At 42.6% G+C, this 20,300-nt stretch overlaps 1 long non-coding RNA gene and 1 other non-coding gene across 2 annotated transcripts; both read right to left on the bottom strand.

Annotated features, from left to right (window-relative positions):
- Positions 1-1,017: 1,017 nt before the first annotated feature.
- Positions 1,018-1,124, bottom strand: LOC135277913 (U6 spliceosomal RNA). Its single transcript, XR_010345474.1, has one exon. It is a non-coding gene; the product is annotated as a U6 spliceosomal RNA (small nuclear RNA).
- A 12,356-nt stretch (positions 1,125-13,480) lies between these two features.
- On the bottom strand, positions 13,481-18,446 carry LOC135277807 (uncharacterized). The gene is made up of 2 exons (XR_010345409.1): positions 17,931-18,446; positions 13,481-16,746 (listed from the first exon to the last, which is right to left on the bottom strand). It is a non-coding gene; the product is annotated as an uncharacterized LOC135277807 (long non-coding RNA).
- Between the last annotated feature and the right edge of the window lie 1,854 nt (positions 18,447-20,300).

Genomic DNA, 20,300 nt, shown 5'->3' with positions numbered 1-20,300 from the left:
ATTTGTGCTTTTAGTGGGCTGCCCATACTGCAGCCTACACTGTGAAATCTCATGAATTGATTTCCCATGAGAACCTAGAAATTTGATTCTAGTTCTGGCTTTACTGAATTTTGCACTCTATTCAGGAGATATTCATGTGTGCAAACGGTGGTAGGCATGTGTTTCAGCCGGGACGGGACTTGACTCTCATTTACCCTGCTGTAGCAGCTTGGCAGGTGGGACCCAGGGCCCTGTCCTAAAGTCGCCTGTCACAGAGATTCTTCCTTCACAATGGCTCTTTTTAATTTTTCTTTTTTTTAAGATCGTGTCTCACTCTGTTTCCCAGGCTGGAGTGCAGTGGCACGATGATCTCAGCGCACTACAACCTACACCTCCCATGTTCAAATAACTCTCCTGGCTCAGCCTCGCAAGTAGCTGTGATTACAGGTGCCTGCCACCTTGCCCTGCTAATTTTTTTATTTTTTGTACTTTTAATAGAGATGGGGTTTCACCATGTTGGCCAGGCTGGTCTGGGACTCCTGACCTCAAGTGATCTATCCACCTTGACCTCCCAAAGTGCTGGGATTACAGGCGTGAGCCACCACACTCAGCCCACAATGGCTCTTGATTTTTATTCTCACGGCTATCACCCCAGTACAAATGGTAATCACATTGCACATAACTTTCCATAGAGTCCTAACAAGTCTGCCTGTTTGTGATGTTTCCCTCTTCTTACTTCTCGCTTCCATAAAATCGTTTATCGGCTGGGCATGGTGGCTCACTGCTGTAATCCTAGCACTTGAGGAGGCCAAGGCAGGCAGATAGCTTAAACTCAGGAGTTTGAAATCAGCCTGGGCAACATAGAGAAACCCTGTCTCTACAAAAAATACAAAAATTAGCCAGGCTTGGTGGCACACACCTGTAGTTCCAGCTACTCAGGAGGCTGAGGCAGGAGGATCATCCAGCCTAGACAACTGAGTGAGACTCTGTCTCAAAAAAGAAAATCCTTTTATAAGTCTTTCTTTTTTTTTTAATAGAAAAAATATGGAACACTTCATAAATTTGTGTGTCATCCTTATGCAGGGGCCATGCTAATCTTTTCTGTATCTTTCCAATTTTAGTGTATGTGCTGCCGAAATGAGCACTGTTAAGTCTTTCTTAAACACTGCTTTTTGCACGCCACCTCTTATGCAAGAATCTTTGACAGCTCCAGAAGTTCTACATTCTGATATTTAAGGCATAAATGAAGATAGGCTGATCTGTGCACAGTACCTTAAGACCTAGCAAGATAACTAGCAAGATGGGAAATCAATGCTCAAAACCTCCTCAAGTTTCAAAAAACAGGAAAGAATTGCAAGATTGAGGCCCATGGAGTGACATTCGGAAAGCATTGTGAGATAGAATTCCATCAGCCAGGAGCCAGTCAGAAAGCAGGAAAACTATACTGCATGTTGAAACAGAGATAATTTAACATAAAAAATAGATAGTTAGATATAAAGTTGTTAAATAGATAATGAAAAAAGAAAAAGGAACACCGTGGAAGAAGCAACCGCAGGAAACAGTTACTCCCCCTAAGACTGAGGGAACACAGGGAAGAGCTGAAATTATTCAAACTTAAAGGAGGAGCCCTATGGGTGATGGCCACAATTTCTGTCAGGTCTCCATGTGCAAGCCTGGACCCAGAAAGTCTGAAGTCCTGCCTGCCTCGGCTGATCACCCCCCACACTCCGCCTGCATTCACCATTATCCCTGATGGCCCAGCGAACTTCCCTTAGACATTAAGCTTCTCACCCCACCTGCCACCTTAACTGTTCTTGTTCTGTGAACATCCCTCCGCCCCACCCTATCATCTTAACAACTCTTATGCCTTACCCTACTGTTACAGTTGTAACTGAACTTATGGTAATGTATACTCCCGGCGCCTCCCCCACCACTGTAACTGATCTTACTCCATAACACCCCTGCCCTCTCCCAAAAAAATTTGCCCCAACCTATAAAACCAACTCCTATCCCACCGCCCTTTGCTAACGCCCTTTTCGGCCTTAGCCCACCTGTACCCAGGTGAATAAACAGCCATGTTGCTCACACAAAGCCTGTAGAGGGGGTCTCTTCATTCAAAACGTGCATTTTAACAATTTCCTTCTTCCATTTCTCATTCCATGATTTTTTTGTCTTGACCAGGACCTCGGTTGGTTTGTATCTTCATCCATTTAGGAAGCTATAACAAAATCTCACAGAGTAGCTTATAAACAACAGAAATTTATTTCTCACAGTTCTGGAGGCTGGGGACTCCAAGATCAAGGTGCTGGCAGATTCAGTGTCTGCAGAGGGTCTGTGTATTAGTACATCCCCAACTACTATAAATAGCTGAGACTGGCCAGGTGCAGTGGCTCGCGCCTGTAATCCTAACACTTTGGGAAGTCTCTTTTATAAGATCACGAATCCCATTTATAAGGGTTCCACCCTCATGACCTAATCACCTCCCAAAGGTCCCACATCCTGATACCCTTACCTTTGGAGTTCAAATATCAGCATATGAATTTAGGGGTGACATAAACATTCAACCCTTATCTCTTACACCAAAAGTTTGAGGTAACTGACAGAGTGACCAGACGTCCACGCCTGGAGGATCACAATCTCAGTATTCTGCTGTAGGGGCTGTAGTGATCCATTCACTTTCACAAATGGATATGGACCTACTAAGGGGCACCACAGAGAATCCTTACTGCCCCCACCACATAACATCAACCAATTTCTCCTGCCTTTCCACATATAAAATTCAAAATGTCTTTCTTTTCATACGTATGTTAGCTACGTGTTTTGAGGATGATGAAAACTGTGATTAAGAATCACATGTTGCAAAATATTACCAATCAGACCAAATAGAAACTATGACAGTAATTATAAATACAGTGAATCTTAAAAAATGAGTAAAGAGTGGAAATGAAGTTTGTCTCAGTAAATTAACACAAATTACATTATTTCTAAAAATTGGTAACTAGTAATAATTATTACACAGCTTAATTATATATCACAAACATATTTTAATCATAGGTTTTATTTGATTTTCACACTAAAAGATATAACTGTGTTCAGATCTAATAGCAATGGGTTTATCCAATAAAACCATTAGTTTATGGCACTAAAAAAAAGTAGGGAAGCATGTTGTCAACCCACATGTTACTCAGTGGAAAAGCAGTAATGTGAGTTGCAAATCCTAGTCTGCAGTTGAAATTCTGCCTTGTTTCACCCACAGCCATTTGAAAACCGAGCCAAATTTTCTTCCTCTGAACACCTGTATGAGTAATTCCTGCCTAAGAAATACAGCGTATTTTTCCAAGCTTCTTTTTTCAATTTATAATTGTTTAGGCAAGTTGATTCAGAGTGATCCTCCAACTAAAATACTTAGAAACAGATCATATGATTGATCACGATCTGCTAAAAACATCTGAACTCAGTAAAGGAACAATGAAAGAGTCTAATACCACTTCAGCAAGAGGAAAAATACCTATGCTCACTTAACATGTTCCATTGATTGTGCAAATTTGCCAACAGTAATTTTACAGAGTTTATTTCACTTTTTACTAAGATTAAAGATCAGATACTTACAGAGACAAATAGATAGTAATTTATTGTTGTCCCAAAGGCTTTAACTTTTCTTTGAAATCTTAGAGCTATGCAAAGATTTGTATCTGGAATCATAAGATCTGCATGCCAAGCTATCTGTGGATATCCAAATCAGTAAAAGTAGCAGAGATGGTTTTTATGCGAAATCCTGACAACCAGAAACCAGTCGTTTTCAAAGGGAGCCTTGTCCTGTTCTAAGCAACAACATCAGTCCTGTCTGACTTGCTCTTTGACTTGTGAACTGTTGATACCTAACTGGCAACAAGTATAGAAGGTCTTAATGTCAACCACAGGGATACATTTTAATGTATGTAAACCCCATCAGGTTGTCCCTATTTTAGGCTGACAGTGATATTGAAATCTATCTTTTGTATTCTCCTCTCTTGCCGTTTCAAGTTTCAAGAAAAATAGAACTACATTTCAGGTTTTTATATAAATAGTAATTGCATGCAGAGTTGTGTGGAAAGGCAGCGAGAGTTTAGAGAATTGAATTTAGTTTAAGAATTAAATTAGGTTGGATTTGCATTTCTATTCTCTCACTTGTTGGCTATGAGAACTCGCGCAATTATCTTTATCCCCGTGGTATCCACATGAAACATACACAAATTTTAAAAAGGAAAATGAAAAACATTCTTGAAAATGATCTTTTATTTTAGAATGTACAATATGATCATTTAGCTTTTAATATTCCTATAAAAACTTTCCCCAGAATTCATTATTTATTTATTTTTTATTTTTTTTATTTTTTTTGAGGCGGAGTTTCGCTCTTGTTACCCAGGCTGGAGTGCAATGGCGCGATCTCAGCTCACCGCAACCTCCGCCTCCTGGGTTCAGGCAATTCTCCTGCCTCAGCCTCCTGAGTAGCTGGAATTACAGGCACGCACCACCATGCCCCGCTAACTTTTTGTATTTTTAGTAGAGACGGGGTTTCACCATGTTGACCAGGATGGTCTCGATCTCTTCACCTCGTGATCCACCCGCCTCGGCCTCCCAAAGTGCTGGGATTACAGGCGTGAGCCACCGCGCCCAGCCCCATTATTTATAAGTTAAAAGAATACATCTCACAAGAGGAGATGTGAAATGGATTCTTCCATATCACATCTCAATCAGAAGGATATATAAATTAATGTTTGTTCAAAACAAAAAAACAAAGAGTCCTTATAAATCACTCACATCCAGCCCTGACATACTGTAACGTGATCATCAAATTGCCTCATACCCAGCTAAGATGCTCAAGGGTTGGAATTTTGATAACGAAGGGTGTTGCTAGAACAGAAACTCTCCAAAGACAGGACTTGGGACTGTGTATTCGCTGTTGTATCTTCAGGGCCTGGAGCCCTTGCTGGGGCATGCAATAGTTGGGTGACTGAAGTCTCAATCACTTGAGGGCAGGGCAAAGGATGGCATGAAGGTATTAGGCATTAGGTGCCAATTAGGCAAGAGACAGGATTAGATGAGGTTCAGAAACAGAGATTAAAAGCTAAAATCCAACTTGAGGTCTAAGTCATAGAATTAATTGGTGCCAAATCTAGCATGCCACTGTAGTTGACAATTAATAATACACAACAGCAATATCATATAGCAGAGACCATTTCAAAGTAAAATCTTGAGCATATTATAATATAATGTGTATATATTCCAGAGATAGTACAACACAATTCTGGGTGTAACTATATGAGAGATAAGGGAAATGTGAGTGAACTAATTGATGACTTTCATTGCAGTTTATAAATTGGAATCTTTCCTACAAACAGAAAAATATATTGATTACAAAAACATTGGTTATAAAATCAGTCTTTCCAGGGCAGGTTCAGAGGCTAATACCTGTAATCTCAGTGCTTTGCTCCCAAGGTGAGAGGATGCCTTGAAGCCAAGAGTTTGAGACAAGGCTGGGCACCAGAGTAAGACTCCATCTCCAAAAAAAGTAAATAATAATCACCTTGGCATGGTGGTGTGTGCCTGTAGTTCTGGCTACTCAAGAAGCTGAGGTGAAAGGAGTCCGTAAGCCCAGGAGTAGAAGGGTGCAGTGCGTTGTGACCAGATCATTATACTCCATCCTGGGGGACAGGGTAAGATCCTGTCACATACACACACACACACACACAAATCAATCTTTTCCCATGAAAAGGAGAATGGTTAGACAAACTATGTTTCATGAATATTTGTTAAACCTATTTGAGTCCTAGACGTTTCAACAAGATCAGGGAAAAATTAACTGATCAAATAGAAAAACATATACACACTCCTCACCGTAAATCAGAGCTAAACTGTAGGTCATATCTCAGAATTTTGTACTTAGATTCTTAGGCTAACATTCTCCTAGGATAATGTGATGGTGTGAAGTATTTCTGAATTATATTTCTTTTTTTTTGAAACAGAGTCTCGCTCTGCCACCTAGGCTGGAGTGCGGTGGCACGATCTCAGCTCACTACAACCTCCGTATCCTGGGTTAAAGCAATTCTCCCACCTCAGCCTCCTGTGTAGCTGGGATTATAGGTGCTCGCCACCATGCCCAGCTAATTTTTGCATTTTTAGTAGAGACTGGGTTTCACCATATTGGCCAGGGTGGTGTCAAACTCCAGACCTCAGGTGATCTGCCCACCTTGGCTTCCCAAAGTGCTGGGATTACAGGCATGAGCCGCTGCGCCCAACCTCTGAATTACATTTCTAACAAGGATATAGTGTGGAATACCGGGAAGATCAAGGCTTGGTAGCAGACAAAGCAAAATAAGACAGCACGAGGCTGTCAGTGTGCCTCCTGCTACTCACTCTGGCCTTTTGCTGCTAGGAGGCCAATGCTATGCTCTGTCCAGCCCTTGCTACTGAAATCACAAGCTTCTTAATCACTTAAGATCCTCTGTTCAAGTTACAACTCGCCAATCTTAATGCACCTCTGGAAGCTATTGCTGCCAAGATGGCAGTGAAGAAATGCACAAACAAGATGTTCCTTGGGAACAGACTCTTAATTTTTAAAACTTGGGGAAAATAATGGTGAAATTTAATCTCTGAGGTGTAAAATCTCTTTTATTCTGGTTTCTACTGTCTCTCAGTGATACCCTGATCTTCGCTGCAGAACATAAAGTTTTCCACTTCTTGCTTTAATAAATTATTGCCCTGCAAAAAAGAGACACAGAGAGACTTGGTTGCAGAAAGGTCTGCGTTTCACTGCTGTCTCTGCCATTTTTACCTTGAGAGAATTACTTAATTGCCCTGAGCCTCAGTTTCATTATCTATAAAATGAGGATTATAATATATACTTCAGTATGTTGTGAGATTAACTGAAGTAGAAAAATACCTGGTATATAGTGGGCACCTAATCATCCACTTTCCTCCATGCTTTCCCCAAGCCCCCTAACTACATACACAGCCACTTTGATAGTTTTGAGATGCCCTTGACCTGATAATGTACCCAAATAACTAATTTCAATTGCTTTTCATAGACCCAGTCTGCTGGACTAAATTGACTCTTCGAGTTAGTTGAAACAAACTGACAGTTTTATTTTTAAAGAGTCTTAAAGTCAAACAGAACATTATAGCAGATTTTATGGAAGATTAAGATTGCTTCTGTTGTTATCTTTGAACAGAATGGATGGCGTGACTGAACACAAACCCTCTCGGTGCTCCTGGGCACTTTGCAATATGAAGCGTTCTGGGTGATTGTTTCACTGTGCTATAATACATCTGCCATCCACTTCAAGGTAAGTGCTCTATTATTTTTACAGCTGTACTTCTTTTCCTGGAATTTTGAAATTTCAAGAGGAAAACAACAATTTCGGATCTGTGGAGCAAAGGTAGGTGTGATCCTGTAATCTCCTAGCTCATCCTACTGGGTTGGCATAGGCCAGAAACCTACGGAAATGGGACGGAATCCAAAGCTGAAGTCTCAGACGGCCATACTTCAGCCCAAGAGCTTTTGGATGAAATGCTAGTGAAAGCCTTGGCGCCTGTGTTTTTTTTTTTTTTTTTTGAGACAGAGTTTTGCTCTTGTTACCCAGGCTGGAGTGCAATGGCGTGATCTCGGCTCACCACTACCTCCTCCTCCTGGGTTCAAGCAATTCTCCCTCCTCAGCCTCCCAAGTAGCTGGGACTGCAGGTGTGTGCCACCATGCCCAGCTAATTTTTGTATTTTTAGTAGAGACAGGGTTTCACCATGTTGACCAGGATGGTCTTGATCTCTTGACCTCGTGATCCACCCGCCTCGGCCTCCCAAAGTGCTGGGATTATAGGTGTGAGCCACCGCGCCCGACCGTCACCTATGCTTTTGATGGATGGAAGCGCTACCTCAGTACAGCTGAGGGCTTTCCTGCAGATGTATAAAGGTTACAGATCTCCCTCCTGCCACATACCAACTGATCCAATCCCAAGACCTCCCAATTCTCCCATTTGGTCCTGCTGCTTCATCCAACTGCCAGTCCCCTCCTTATGTCCTCCCACTGAGGACACTCCACTTTCTAGATGCTCTGATTACCACTGTTTCCACTGAGAGATGCTCCAACAGGTTGGAGCACTGGCTGGGACATTCCTGGTGAGAGCATTTTGTGTTACAAATGTACTTGCATGTATTTGTGTTACAGTCATATGAGTTCTATTACTGGCTCAGGCTCTGGTGATTGTGACCACTTGATTGCTTAGAGTTAGCCAAACTGCAAAATTGGACGACATGTTTCTCCAGACTGCCAAGTCGGCTCAAGACTTTCTGACACCAACTGCAAAAAGTTACAGCCCAACTACAAAGCTGAAGAGGAAAGTCAACAGAAGATCTCCCTCACTTCTGACCCCAACTGCAAGGTCAGGGGGTTCCCCCAAATCACCTCACATTTGAAAACTCACTACAAGGATGCTCACTGAAGGCTGCTTGTCATACTCATGGGGTTATGGTTTATTATAAGGCAAGCATACAAAGGGCTGCACGTGTAAAGCTTCTACTGTCCCCAGAACACGTTACCTTCTCAGCATTGGTGTAGGAAAATATACATGGCTTGCTGCCAATCAGAGAAGCTGACCCAAGTCTCCATGGGAAGAGTTTTTACTGGGGCTTCATTAGGTAGGCATGATTAATTGCTTCATGAACTGACTGCTTACATAGTTGACATAGTTGACACTCAGCCTCCAGGTTAACTGCGCCAAAGGCTCAACTCAAAATCACATGGTTGCTCCTTCTGGTATGGCCAGCATCAGACTGTCAGGTATGGCCAGACCCCTCCCCAAAGACTCTCCTTCCTATTAGGTATGACATAATTACATTCCAGACTGAGGGCCAAGTCCAGCCCTCTCTTTGGACAGTGCCAAATTCTTCACTACACATTATTTAATATCTCTGAGCCTCAGGTTTTTCATTGATAAAATAAGGATACTCATACCTGCCCTATGACTCTCAAGCTCATAAAGAGATGCAACCATTCTCTAGATTCAGAAAAGTTCAACTAATAAGAGACACTTGAAGATTTCTGCTAAAATAGGTAATTTCTGTCATTTCTGTGTCAGACTCAAATATTGCCTCAAATATTGTTTGGAGGCTCCTGCCTCCAAACCCCACTTTTCAAAGATAATTCTGATTACATAATGTCCTTAGAAACAGACATGTTTTCAGGGGAAATGGTACACAATGGGGGGAAGTGCGCAGGTCCAACCACTGGCAGAGGAGCTGGCTTCTAGCACTTATTAGTGTGATTCAGAGCAAGTCATTAACTTCCCTAAGCACCAATTTCCTATGGAGATAACATACCTGCCATATACATTATCATAAGGTTGTTGTAAATTCAAATGAATTGTAATGAATCTTACCAAAATGAATATATATATATATTTTTATACTTATATGAAAATGCACATTAATCAAACATTATTGAAGATAATGAAATGGTTAAGCCCCCAGTGCTGGAACTTCTTTTTTTTTTTTTTTTTTTAAGATAGAGTCTCTCTCTGTCACCCAGACTGGGGTACACTGGCTCACTGCGACCTCCACCTCCTGGGTTCAAGTTATTCTTGTGCCTCAGCCTCCTGAGTAGCTGGGATTATAGGTGCATGCCACCACACCCAGCTAATTTTTGTGTATTTTTTTGTATAAAAGGGGTTTCGCCATGTTGGCCAGGCTGGTCTCAAACTCCCGACCTCAAGTAATTCACTGCCTCGACCTCTCAAAGTGCTGGGATTACAGGCATGAGCCACAGCACCTGGCCAGGTGCTGGAACTTCTGTACCCCAGGAGAGTGGATTTCTGTACAGTGCTGAAGAAGGTGGCTGACTTGTCATATGAAGTGTCCTATAGGTCACATTTAAGTAAATGAAACAGTTTCTAAATGAATCCTATGGTCTAAATGTTTTTGTCTTTCTAAAATTCAGGTTTTGAAATCCTAACCCCCAAAGTGATTCTATTAAGAGATGGGGCCTTTGGGCTGGTGATTAGATCATAAAGACAGAGCCCTCACCATTGGGATTAGTGACCTCATAAAAGAGGCCCCAGAAAGATCCTCACCTCTCCACTAAGCGAGGACATAGCAAAGAAGCACTGGCTGTGGGAACACAGGCAGTCACCAGACATTGAGTCCACTGGTGCTTTCATCTTGGGCTTTCAGTGCCTAGAATTCTCAGAAATAAATACCTGCTGTTTATAAACCACCCGGTCCATTGTATTTTGTTTTAGAAACCCAAAAGGACTAAGAGAGTGGATTATTAAATTCTCTCCTTCATCTCCCCACATACTTTCAAGCGTTTTCCATTTTTTGGTTAAGTAGCATTTAAGATATTTTAGTCCTATGATCTTTTTTTTTTTTTTGAGACGGAGTTTCGCTCTTGTTACCCAGGCTGGAGTGCAATGGCACGATCTCGGCTCACCGCAACCTCCGCCTCCTGGGTTCAGGCAATTCTCCTGCCTCAGCCTCCTGAGTAGCTGGGATTACAGGCATGCACCACCATGTCCAGCTAATTTTTTGTATTTTTAGTAGAGACGGGGTTTCACCATGTTGACCAGGATGGTCTCGATCTCTTGACCTCGTGATCCACCCGCCTCAGCCTCCCAAAGTGCTGGGATTACAGGCGTGAGCCACCGCGCCCAGCCATGATCTTTCTTTAGCATTTATTCAGTCATCAACACGTCCAGTTGGGAGGTGGGGGTATCAAGGATATTTTTAGAATACGCAATACCTTGCTAAAGTTGAGGCTCCATCCTCCCATGTGCCCCTCGTACTTTCAGGAACTCAGACACTGTTGTTGATTAAGCCTGATGCTGGCCTCCCCTGCCTTTCCTCACCCACTGAGAGGGACAGCACAGCTCCAGCCAGTGGGCAGCACCTTTGGGTGCAGCTTCCCTTCCTGCACTCATGATCTGGCTTAGCAGAAAAGAAGAAATGATTTTCCCTGAGCCTCACGGCAGCTTCTGCTGCTTTTCCACCAGGCACTAATCACACCTCACTACCTCTACACAGCCAAACAGACATGAGAAGCGAGAGAGAGGGGAAGGGAACACTCAAAGGCACCCAGAACCCAAACACCACCATCAAACCAAAAGATGTCAAAAGTCTACAGCCAAAGGGTCCACGAGCCTTGGCATTTTTTCATGCTTCCCAGTACCTCTCCCTGAGAGGCTCCGGTGAGTGATGCCGGGTGTAGCCTGGCCCTGGTACTCAAGGAGTCCTTTACATTCTCAGAGGGACAGAGGGCGCCTCAGAGCTCCGGCATTAACCTCCAAGACAGCTGCTTCACGGCAACCTAATTTGCTTCAAACTGCTATGGGCCAATCAAGAGATGTAAACGATTTCCATTTTAATGAATGATTTATACGTTCTAAATGGTATGGCTCCAAATTACAAAGAGGTCAATTTTCCTCACCTGTGCTCTGCTACAGAGGAGGGCACATGAGATTTCATAAGCAAGAAAGAGGGGACAGATGCAAACATGAATACTTCCTGAACAGGAAGGCTGTTCTTCCCAAAGGGCAGCGCTGTTTTACCACGATCAATCCAGAAGACTAAACAGGAGGGGACTGCATGTCTTCATCTGATGTGGCCCAGAGCCAACCTGTCGGAAACTTCATCTGCTCATTTAAGAGGTAGGAAAAATACGGCTTTGGAACAGAGCTTGGGTCTGTAATTTAAAGAGGCAGGCACAGACATTATTTCTAAACAAACTATTGCTGTGTTTAGTATTGTAATCAGTCAGGGCTTGGCAGAGAGCAGAGGGCACCCTCCATCTAGCTAATGAGGAGAGGGCCACGAAGGGATGGATAGGCCTGGGGACACCAACAAGCAAGGAGTGGGGCTGAGGCTGGTAACAGCAGAGCCTGGACCTAGGCAATGCAATACAGCCACACAACAAGAACTGATCCATCCCAAACTGTCGATTGGGTCAAGGATAAAAAAATCCTAATCTAAAAGAATACGCCAGCAATGTGGGTTGGGAAAATAATTTGCAACAGTAGAAATAATTAGTAAATTCATATTAATTCTGATAAAGATTGTTCGTAGTAGGCTTACACAGGCACATCTCAGAGACACTAGGTGCCTGCTTCTCACAAGGGACTGCAAACTTAGGCCTCGTGATCTGCCTCTCACTAGTTAATTACCAGCACTTTTAAGCAAGCTTTGGTTTCCCCAACTTTGAAACACGGATTAAAAATGGTACATAGATTTGTTAGGGAGAATAAATGCAAAAATACAGGAAATGGGCCAGGCGTGGTGGCTCATGCCTGTAATCCCAGCACTTTGGGAGGCCGAGGTGGGCAGATCAGTTGAGGTCAGGAGTTCAAGACCAGCCTGGCCAACATGGCAAGATCCCGTCTCTACTAAAAATAGAAAAATTTGTCAGATGTGGTGGCAGGTGCCTGTAATCCCAGCTACTCGGGAGGCTGAGGCAGGAGAATCACTTGAACCTGGATGGTGGAGGATGCAGTGAGCCAAGATTGTGCCAGTATGCTCCATCCTGGGCGACAGAGCAAGACTCAGTCTCAAAAAACAAACGAAGGAAGGAAGGAAGGAGGGAAGGAAGGGGAGAAAGAGAGAGGGAGAGACAGAGAGAGAGAGAGAGAAAAAAAGAAAGAAAGAAAGAAAGAAAGAAAAGAAAAGAGAGGGGGGGGGGAGAGAAAGAGAGAAAGGGAAAGAAAGAGAGAGAGAGAAAGAAAAAGAAAGAGAGAAAGAAAGGAGAGAAAGAGAGAAAGAAAGAAAAACAGAAAGAAGAAATACAGGAAATGTGCTTAACACATTCCCTCTTGCACAGTCACTTCTCCAGTAATGTTAATGTTATTATCCTCACCATTATCATCATAATTACTACTATGATTACTACCAGCTGGGTCTCAGGAGTTGGGGGATGGATTCATCCCACCACTAATTTGCCTCAAAATATTCTTCTCATCTCATTTCTGAGTTTTCTCTGTTTTAACATTACCTGATTCCATGAAATCACTGAAAAAACTAATTGCTGGTCTTGGACAACAATTCTAAATCCTGCCCAAAATCTACTGCTACAAAAATGTGTCAAACTGGAACTAAATGCAAAATGGTAGTGTTATTTTTCTTGAATTACCAAACATTATTACTAGGACGGACAGGCTTCTGTTCTCCATTTCCTAATTTTGTGATGAAAAAGAAAAGAAAAATAACCCTGCCCTATATTTTGTTTTGTCTGGGTTTGGCCAGGACAATTCTGAAGTTTTCAGTATCCAGCTATGTATCTGAGAGATGTTTCTATGCTATGTAAATTAAGCTGGTTACATGGCTCTGTAAACATATTTAAGTCTGTTTAGCTTATCGTAGGTCTTTTTAAAAGGCAAAAGACTGTTTTTCCTAACTCGTGTATTTGTCCAGGAAAAAGGCACTGATTGGTGTCTATCTCTAGAGGTTTTGTGTACCTTATGTCAAAGAATTCTCATAACAACCAGCCAAGGAAGGTGCTTTTATTTTTTGGCTTGGGGCTATAAAACTGAGTTTCTGAGTCATTAACTTGTCAAACACGACACAGATCGTAAGTGGATTTGAAGTCAGTTATGTCCCACCCCAAAGCCCATGACCTTCCATGACCCCTTGCGCCACCAGCCAGCGATCTGCCCTCTGGCACCTCACTCTCAGTGTGGAGAGGAGCATCGAGAAGCCGCTTTAGTGCTCTCTGAAAGGTAACTGTAGTACACCGCGCTGTTCTTGTGCGGGTGATTCTGTCCAGCACTTCTGTAGCTAAAATCCAATGAAGAGCAGTTGCTCCTCTCACACAAAAGTCTCTAACAGCTTTAAAAACAAATTCTGTGATACCCCAATCCTTGCCCTGGTACCAAATCTAAAACTCTTTCGCCCTTGTCTTTCAAACATCATGTGCTTTAATCTTATTACTGTGTCTTAGGACTCAGAGGGGTTAAATGCCTGCTGGGAAAAATGGAGATTCCAAAGAAAAGCAAGCCAACCAAACCGAAGCAGGATGGGGAAGAATAGGAGAATGTTCCTCTTCTTTCTCTCCTCCTCTCAGCTGGCAGCAACCTGAGTTTCTTCTGTCCCGTCTTAATTTCCTCTAACCCTTGGCTATACAGCCACAGTTTATTTTCCTAACGTTCTGTAATACTTTCACAGACAAAGTACTTCACTGCTCAAAGGATGCCAGTGCCTGTAATAAATAAGAGACAGACTTTAACAGGTAGCTTTTGTTGAGCATTTACCGTGACTCAGGCCCTGTGCTAAGTCCTTTCTGTCCATCGGTAAGAGGGACCCAAGGAAGAAAAAGAAGAGTGACAGGAATTCCTTTTGAAATCTGACTCTCAGTAAATGTAAAGAGCCAAAAGCTGCCTAACATCAGCAGAGGCCTGCTGTTGGCTGAGGTCTGTGTTGGCAACCTGGAGTATTTAGTCACTGGCTAGCAAGCACCCCTAGACTGAGTTCTTGTCTCCTAAATGATGATCTTTAAAGAAAAGGGAGAGAAAAGATTTGCAAGGCCAGGACAAAGTCTGACGCTGAAAAGATTATCAGAAGTTCACATAACTGTCAATATTTCAAAACCAAAAGGTTACATGATCTGATTTCTACAAAGGGTGTTTACAATATGAGAAATGTTTGTGGCTACATGTCAGGACACAACAGCCTGAGGCAGGGTGGCTTGTCCTGCTGGGACACTGTTACATACTCACTTTTGGCATTGGGCAAAGCAACCCACTGCAAGAAAATAAAATTCAGGAAAACTTTTTTCCCAAGAAGTAAAGCACAATTTATCCCCAATAGTCTCTGTTTTGTTTTTTGTTGTTTTTTTTTTTTTTTTTTTTGAGACGGAGTTTCACTCTTGTTACCCAGGCTGGAGTGCAATGGCGCGATCTCGGCTCACTGCAACCTCCGCCTCCTGGGTTCAGGCAATTCTCCTGCCTCAGCCTCCTGAATAGCTGGGATTACAGGCACGCGCCACCATGCCCAGCTAATTTTTTGTATTTTTAGTAGAGACGGGGTTTCACCATGTTGACCAGGATGGTCTCGATCTCTTGACGTCGTGATCCACCCTCCTCGGCCTCCCAAAGTGCTGAGATTACACCCAATAGTCTCTTAACTGTGTTGCTATTACTTGTCACACGTAAATATACAAAAATATGCACCCTCATAATCTCATAGATGTCAATGGTGCAGTCGCATTTTCACATACTCTTATTTGTTCTTTGACACTATTCTGACCAGGAAGCAGAAAAACTATTTCAAAATGCCTCCTAAACGGCAGGAAGTTGTTTTAAAGATAGCTTATTTCCACTTACTCTAAGAATCAGACACTCTTAACATGAGGTTCTTAAAAATGAAAAGCAAGTCTGTTCAACATAGATAATTTTAAAAGCAGAGCGGCACCATCTGCCTACCTATCCTCATCTCTCACTCCTCTGATTCCAGAACAGGGTCCCCTCAGAGTTCCAGTATACCCTAGCCCCCAGTCGACATGGCTGCTAATGAGTAATGTGTTGACAGGTCCTGGGTATAGCTGGATAGATGGAGGTGGGGAGGGGGAGAGAGAGAGAGAGAGAGAGAGAGATGGATGTAGATTTCAATTTAGGGCTAGACACAGATGCAGACACAGACATAGACATGATTGATAGATAATGGATGGATGGATGGATGAATAGATAGATAGATAGATAGATAGATAGATAGATAGATAGATAGATAAATTTTGATTTAGGGGCTACACACAGACACAGAAACAGATATAGATATAGATAGATATACATATAGATGTAGATACAGATATAGATATACCTCCTATATCGAAAGGACTCAGTGTGTCACCCCACAGTTTGGATTTGACACCAAGGGCAGCCTGTTTGTCACCTCCTTGCCCCTACTACCTTGCTCCCACCCTCCAATATCAGTGCCAGTTTTCACTGATTCCTCTGTCCATGGCTGTTGTGTCAAACGCAGCAGCTTCTTTGCGTTTCTAAGATCCACTCTACAGGTATGTGGCAGTGGAGGGGACATGTCCAAGGACTTGATTGCTTGTCTTGCTCAAGGAGTCAGCATCACTAATATTTAGGAGTCACAGCTCTTTTATGGGTAGGTTTTGCTGAACAGTACAAAGCTGTTTCTGAGTCATGACACATTTTAACCAAGACATACTCAATATCACAACATAAAGATTTTAGTGTGCCTCCACTTTCGACTGTTTCTTACATTCCATAGGAAATTTCCTTTGTAGACTTATGAGGTTATCAGGAAAACAACTTTAATCAATATCTGAATAGCAGCTTGACTGTCTTCTAGTTAAGGAGACTGAGATTCCAACAGGTGCCAAACTCCTTTGTTAGAGAAACCACAGCCACTGCTCAGATCTTCGGAGCCCAGTTCCAGGTTCTTCAATCCTACGAAGCTTGGAACAGACAAAACGTACCCAAGAGACAGGTGATTAGGAAAACAGAAAGTAGAAATGCAAGCGAAAGGGGCGCCATGCTTTACATCGCGAAAACTCATGAATAATGATACTGGGTTTGAAAGTGAATCCTGGATGGAAAAAAAAATGACTTTCTCCTTTTCCATCTTTTCTTTTAGGAACAATCCTCAGGTATCTGGATGTCAATATTTGGCACGCGATCCATTCACTCAAGTAAGCCATATCCAGCTTGTGCAGATGGGCGGCTCCCTGCTGCCCCAGTTAAGGAGAGCCTTGTGCTGAAATTACCAGGAGCTGTATCCTCACTCTGTGTCTGTGAATAAAAGGAAGGAGATAACATAACCAAGTTTGTGCGGGCACGAGCCTGCAGGACTGTTCACTGCCAAAGGATTCAACTGGAACTCCAGCATCTAACGCTTCTTTTCCCATCTGCCTGGCAGCTCAGCGTATTTGTTGGCCCTCCCAAGGCTGGACAAAGAGCACATGTGGTGATCTGAAGCTCGAGGTGCACACAAAAAGCCGGCACTTTCTTACTTTAATTACATACATACTTGGCTTTGAAATACCTCTGTGTTTTTAATGCACAAGGACGTGTATTTTAGGTTTTAAGCGAAGAATGCTGCACCACCCACCGCTTTAATCTTCCCTAACCAGACCCCAAATCCCACAGCGGTGGTTCCTGTAGCGAGATAAGCCATGGCAACACATTTATGAAGCCCTGGTTAGACTCAATGCTATTTTTCTCCTCATCTTGCTCTTCAATTTTCAGGTCTAAAATAAACACAAGGGAAGCTGCAGTGAAGTTTCTGGAGCAAAGGGTAGGTGAATGACTATGGCCAGCTGCTTTTAGATAGCTCCATTACAAGGCAGAGAACGGAATTGGGCCTGATAGTGGAAGGGCTGATTTTTCAGGAATTTCTAGAATAAATATCAGTGTAAATATGGGTAAGAAGAAAGAGCAGTTTAAGCCAGAGGGTTCACTGGAAAATCGTAAGTCGTGTAATCAGGACTATGCGGACACTGCATTGTGATGACATTCAAATGCAACTTGACAAATTCAGCCACTGATTCAGCTATTCAAAAAAAGCGGGGGTGGATTGGATCATTTTCCCATTGACATACTTTGTACATGTGTTGAGTTTTGGTTTATGATAATCAACCAGTGATTTCTCAATCATTCATTAAATATCCTATTCCTAAGTTTCCCTAAGTTCATGAAAAGGATTTCAGCCATATCAGTTTCAAGACAAAGTGCTAGTAATTCTTTAATTCTGAAAAACGACGTAAAAAAGAAATATGAGGAAAAGACCACATTTCTCCCAGTTTTGTAGCAATTGCAGCAGCGATATTGAAGTGTCTCTAAAGTAAAACGTTATGGCTATTTCATCAGCAAGGGTGTTTTGCCCAGTAAGTGTCCAATTGCACGCTGCTAATGCGGCTCTGATTTTATTTACAGGTGAATGTTGGGCCATCTTTGTTCAGGCATGTGCTGCTCACCTTCTGCTGTGCTCCTTCTCTCAGCGTGCATTCATTCTTTCAGTAAATATCTGTGGATATTCACATTCCAGTTACCCAGAACATCGGGACAGAATTTCTTCATCTTCTATCACTGTCATCTCCACGTGGACCCTTAGGTGATAACATTTCAGAAAGGCCAACTCTTCCAAGCAGCTTCTAACAATGCAGAGTGGACACTAAGCTCACAATTCTGGAAATATAAATGCATTGTGGTTTTATCTCTCTTTTCTCATCGTATCATTCTGGCCTTAATATTAAATAGTTGTCAATTACACAGCAATGAGGAGACTAAATATAAATAATTATTTAAATGATTTTAACTTATTCAAATACTGCTTTGACATTCAAACTATTACTAAACATTAGCTTTGGCCAGGCTCAGTGGCTCACACCTGCAATCCTAGCACTTTGGGAGGCCAAAGCAGGCAGATCACTTGAAGTCAGGAGTTCAAAACCAGTCTGGCCAACATGGTGAAACCCTGTCTCTACTAAAAATACAAAAAAATTACCTGGGTGCGGTGGCGGGTGCCTGTAATCCCAGCTACTTGAGAGGCTGAGGCAGGAAAATTGCTTGAACTCGGGAGGCGGAAGTTACAGTGAGCTGAGATAGTGCCAATGCACTTCAGACTGGGTGACAGAGTGAGACTCCATCTCCAAAAAAAAAAAAAAAAATAGCTTTTCATATAACAGGCAGCCAGTTTTCTTACCTATTTGCTTCTCACTGAATCCCACCAGGAGGCTCCAGCCAACCGCAGGTCCCTAGACCCATCTTGATGTGTAACACAGGGGTGTATAACAGCTCTAGGATTCTTATCTATAACCCAGTATTACACTATCACTCTTCTGATAACTAGACTTTCACCTCTTGTCCAAGCACTGGCCCCACCGCTGGGTCTTTAACCTGGGTTTCTTCCATGATTCTAGTTTTTAAGGACCAAATCTCACAACTTACCTTGTAATAAAAGCAGTAGCACTAAAAGTAAAAACACATTTTGAGCAACAGTAGTGACACATCTTTGAGTAATAATAATAGTAATTGCATTTATTGAGCACTTGCTACATGCCAGGCAGTTTTCTAAGTGCTTTATATATATTAGTTCATTCAGTATGTGCACCACAGGACCCTCCTTGCAGCCTTCCTTCCACACTGTACACTGACAGGAAACCTTTGCCCAGGAGAGGAAGCCCCACTATGCATGCTAAAGGTCTATGTCCCTGTATTTTCAAGCGTTGTCTACATTAATTTTTTCCTGACTTCAGGACTCTTCAAACTAGATGTACACTCCAACTTCACCTCGGCTGCTGCCTGCCTGACTATAACTTCAAAACAGACAGAAAGTCAGCAACCAAAACTTGCGGGTGAGGGGGCATTCCAGGAAACCCCTTCCCTCTCAGGGGAGGTGTGAGACTAGGAGGCAGTAGTGATGCCAGGCGTGTCTCTCCTCAGCTGCCCTGTTCTTCCCCCCACCCTGGCAAATCCTGAAACGTGTCTCTACTGCAGAATGTCAGCACCAAACATATCATCTGTGCCAAACAACACGTCTACGGGGAACTTGACCAAACTAATTGGATTTACAGTAATTCCACATGGCAGGAAGCAATAAACAAGAGCTATTGCATTTACTCGAAAAATGTTTTAAAATCATCTTTAAAGGGCCTTCTTTCAAAATAGGTAATAAATACTTCCCCGAAGCCCAAAGTACAGCAATCAGCATATGTGAAGAGTCAAAAGGATATGAAACAAAGATACGTTTAATGAAGAAGTACACGATTCTTTCCCGGCCGTGCTATAAGAAGTGAGGTAAGGTGGAAACAGGATGGACCAGAAGTAAGGCAGACGTGTGCTGTAATCTTGCTCTGCCACATTCCAGCTGTGTGAAGTAGGGAGTTTAACTTAAATTCTGAATCTCTTTCTTCATCTGCTGAGTAGGAATGCTGCACCACCTCTCAGCTTACAACACTGTAGTCAGGTTTCAAAGCACTGCACTTCAAGTGCCTAGCGCAGAGTGCAGCATACGACACACACTCGGTCATGGTGAGGATGGCAGTGATGGTAATGATGATTACAGCGATGGTGGTGATGATCATAGACCATAGCAAAGTACTACTGGAATTCCTGGTAGAGAACACAGGGTGAGCATTTAGTAATTGCTGAATTAATCTTCAAAAGAAAAGAATGGAGAAAGGAAAAGGAAGGAGGTAGAATACTAAAAGAGCTAAGATCGGATAATCTGTGTAAGAGGTCAAAGAAGCTATGGCAGCCTCCAACAGCTTACAGCCTTGTGGCCCCTGGCATCGTGAAAATTTCCAGTAAGCTTCATCAAGGGGATTTTTCTTTTCTGAGTCATC

The sequence above is a fragment of the Aotus nancymaae genome, unplaced genomic scaffold (genome assembly GCF_030222135.1).
Source record: "Aotus nancymaae isolate 86718 unplaced genomic scaffold, 86718_ANA_hifiasm-v0.15.2.pri h1tg000033l, whole genome shotgun sequence".
NCBI classification, from domain to species: domain Eukaryota; kingdom Metazoa; phylum Chordata; class Mammalia; order Primates; family Aotidae; genus Aotus; species Aotus nancymaae.
Note: the sequence above shows the minus strand (reverse complement) of the source record. Positions and strands in the feature narration are given on the sequence as shown.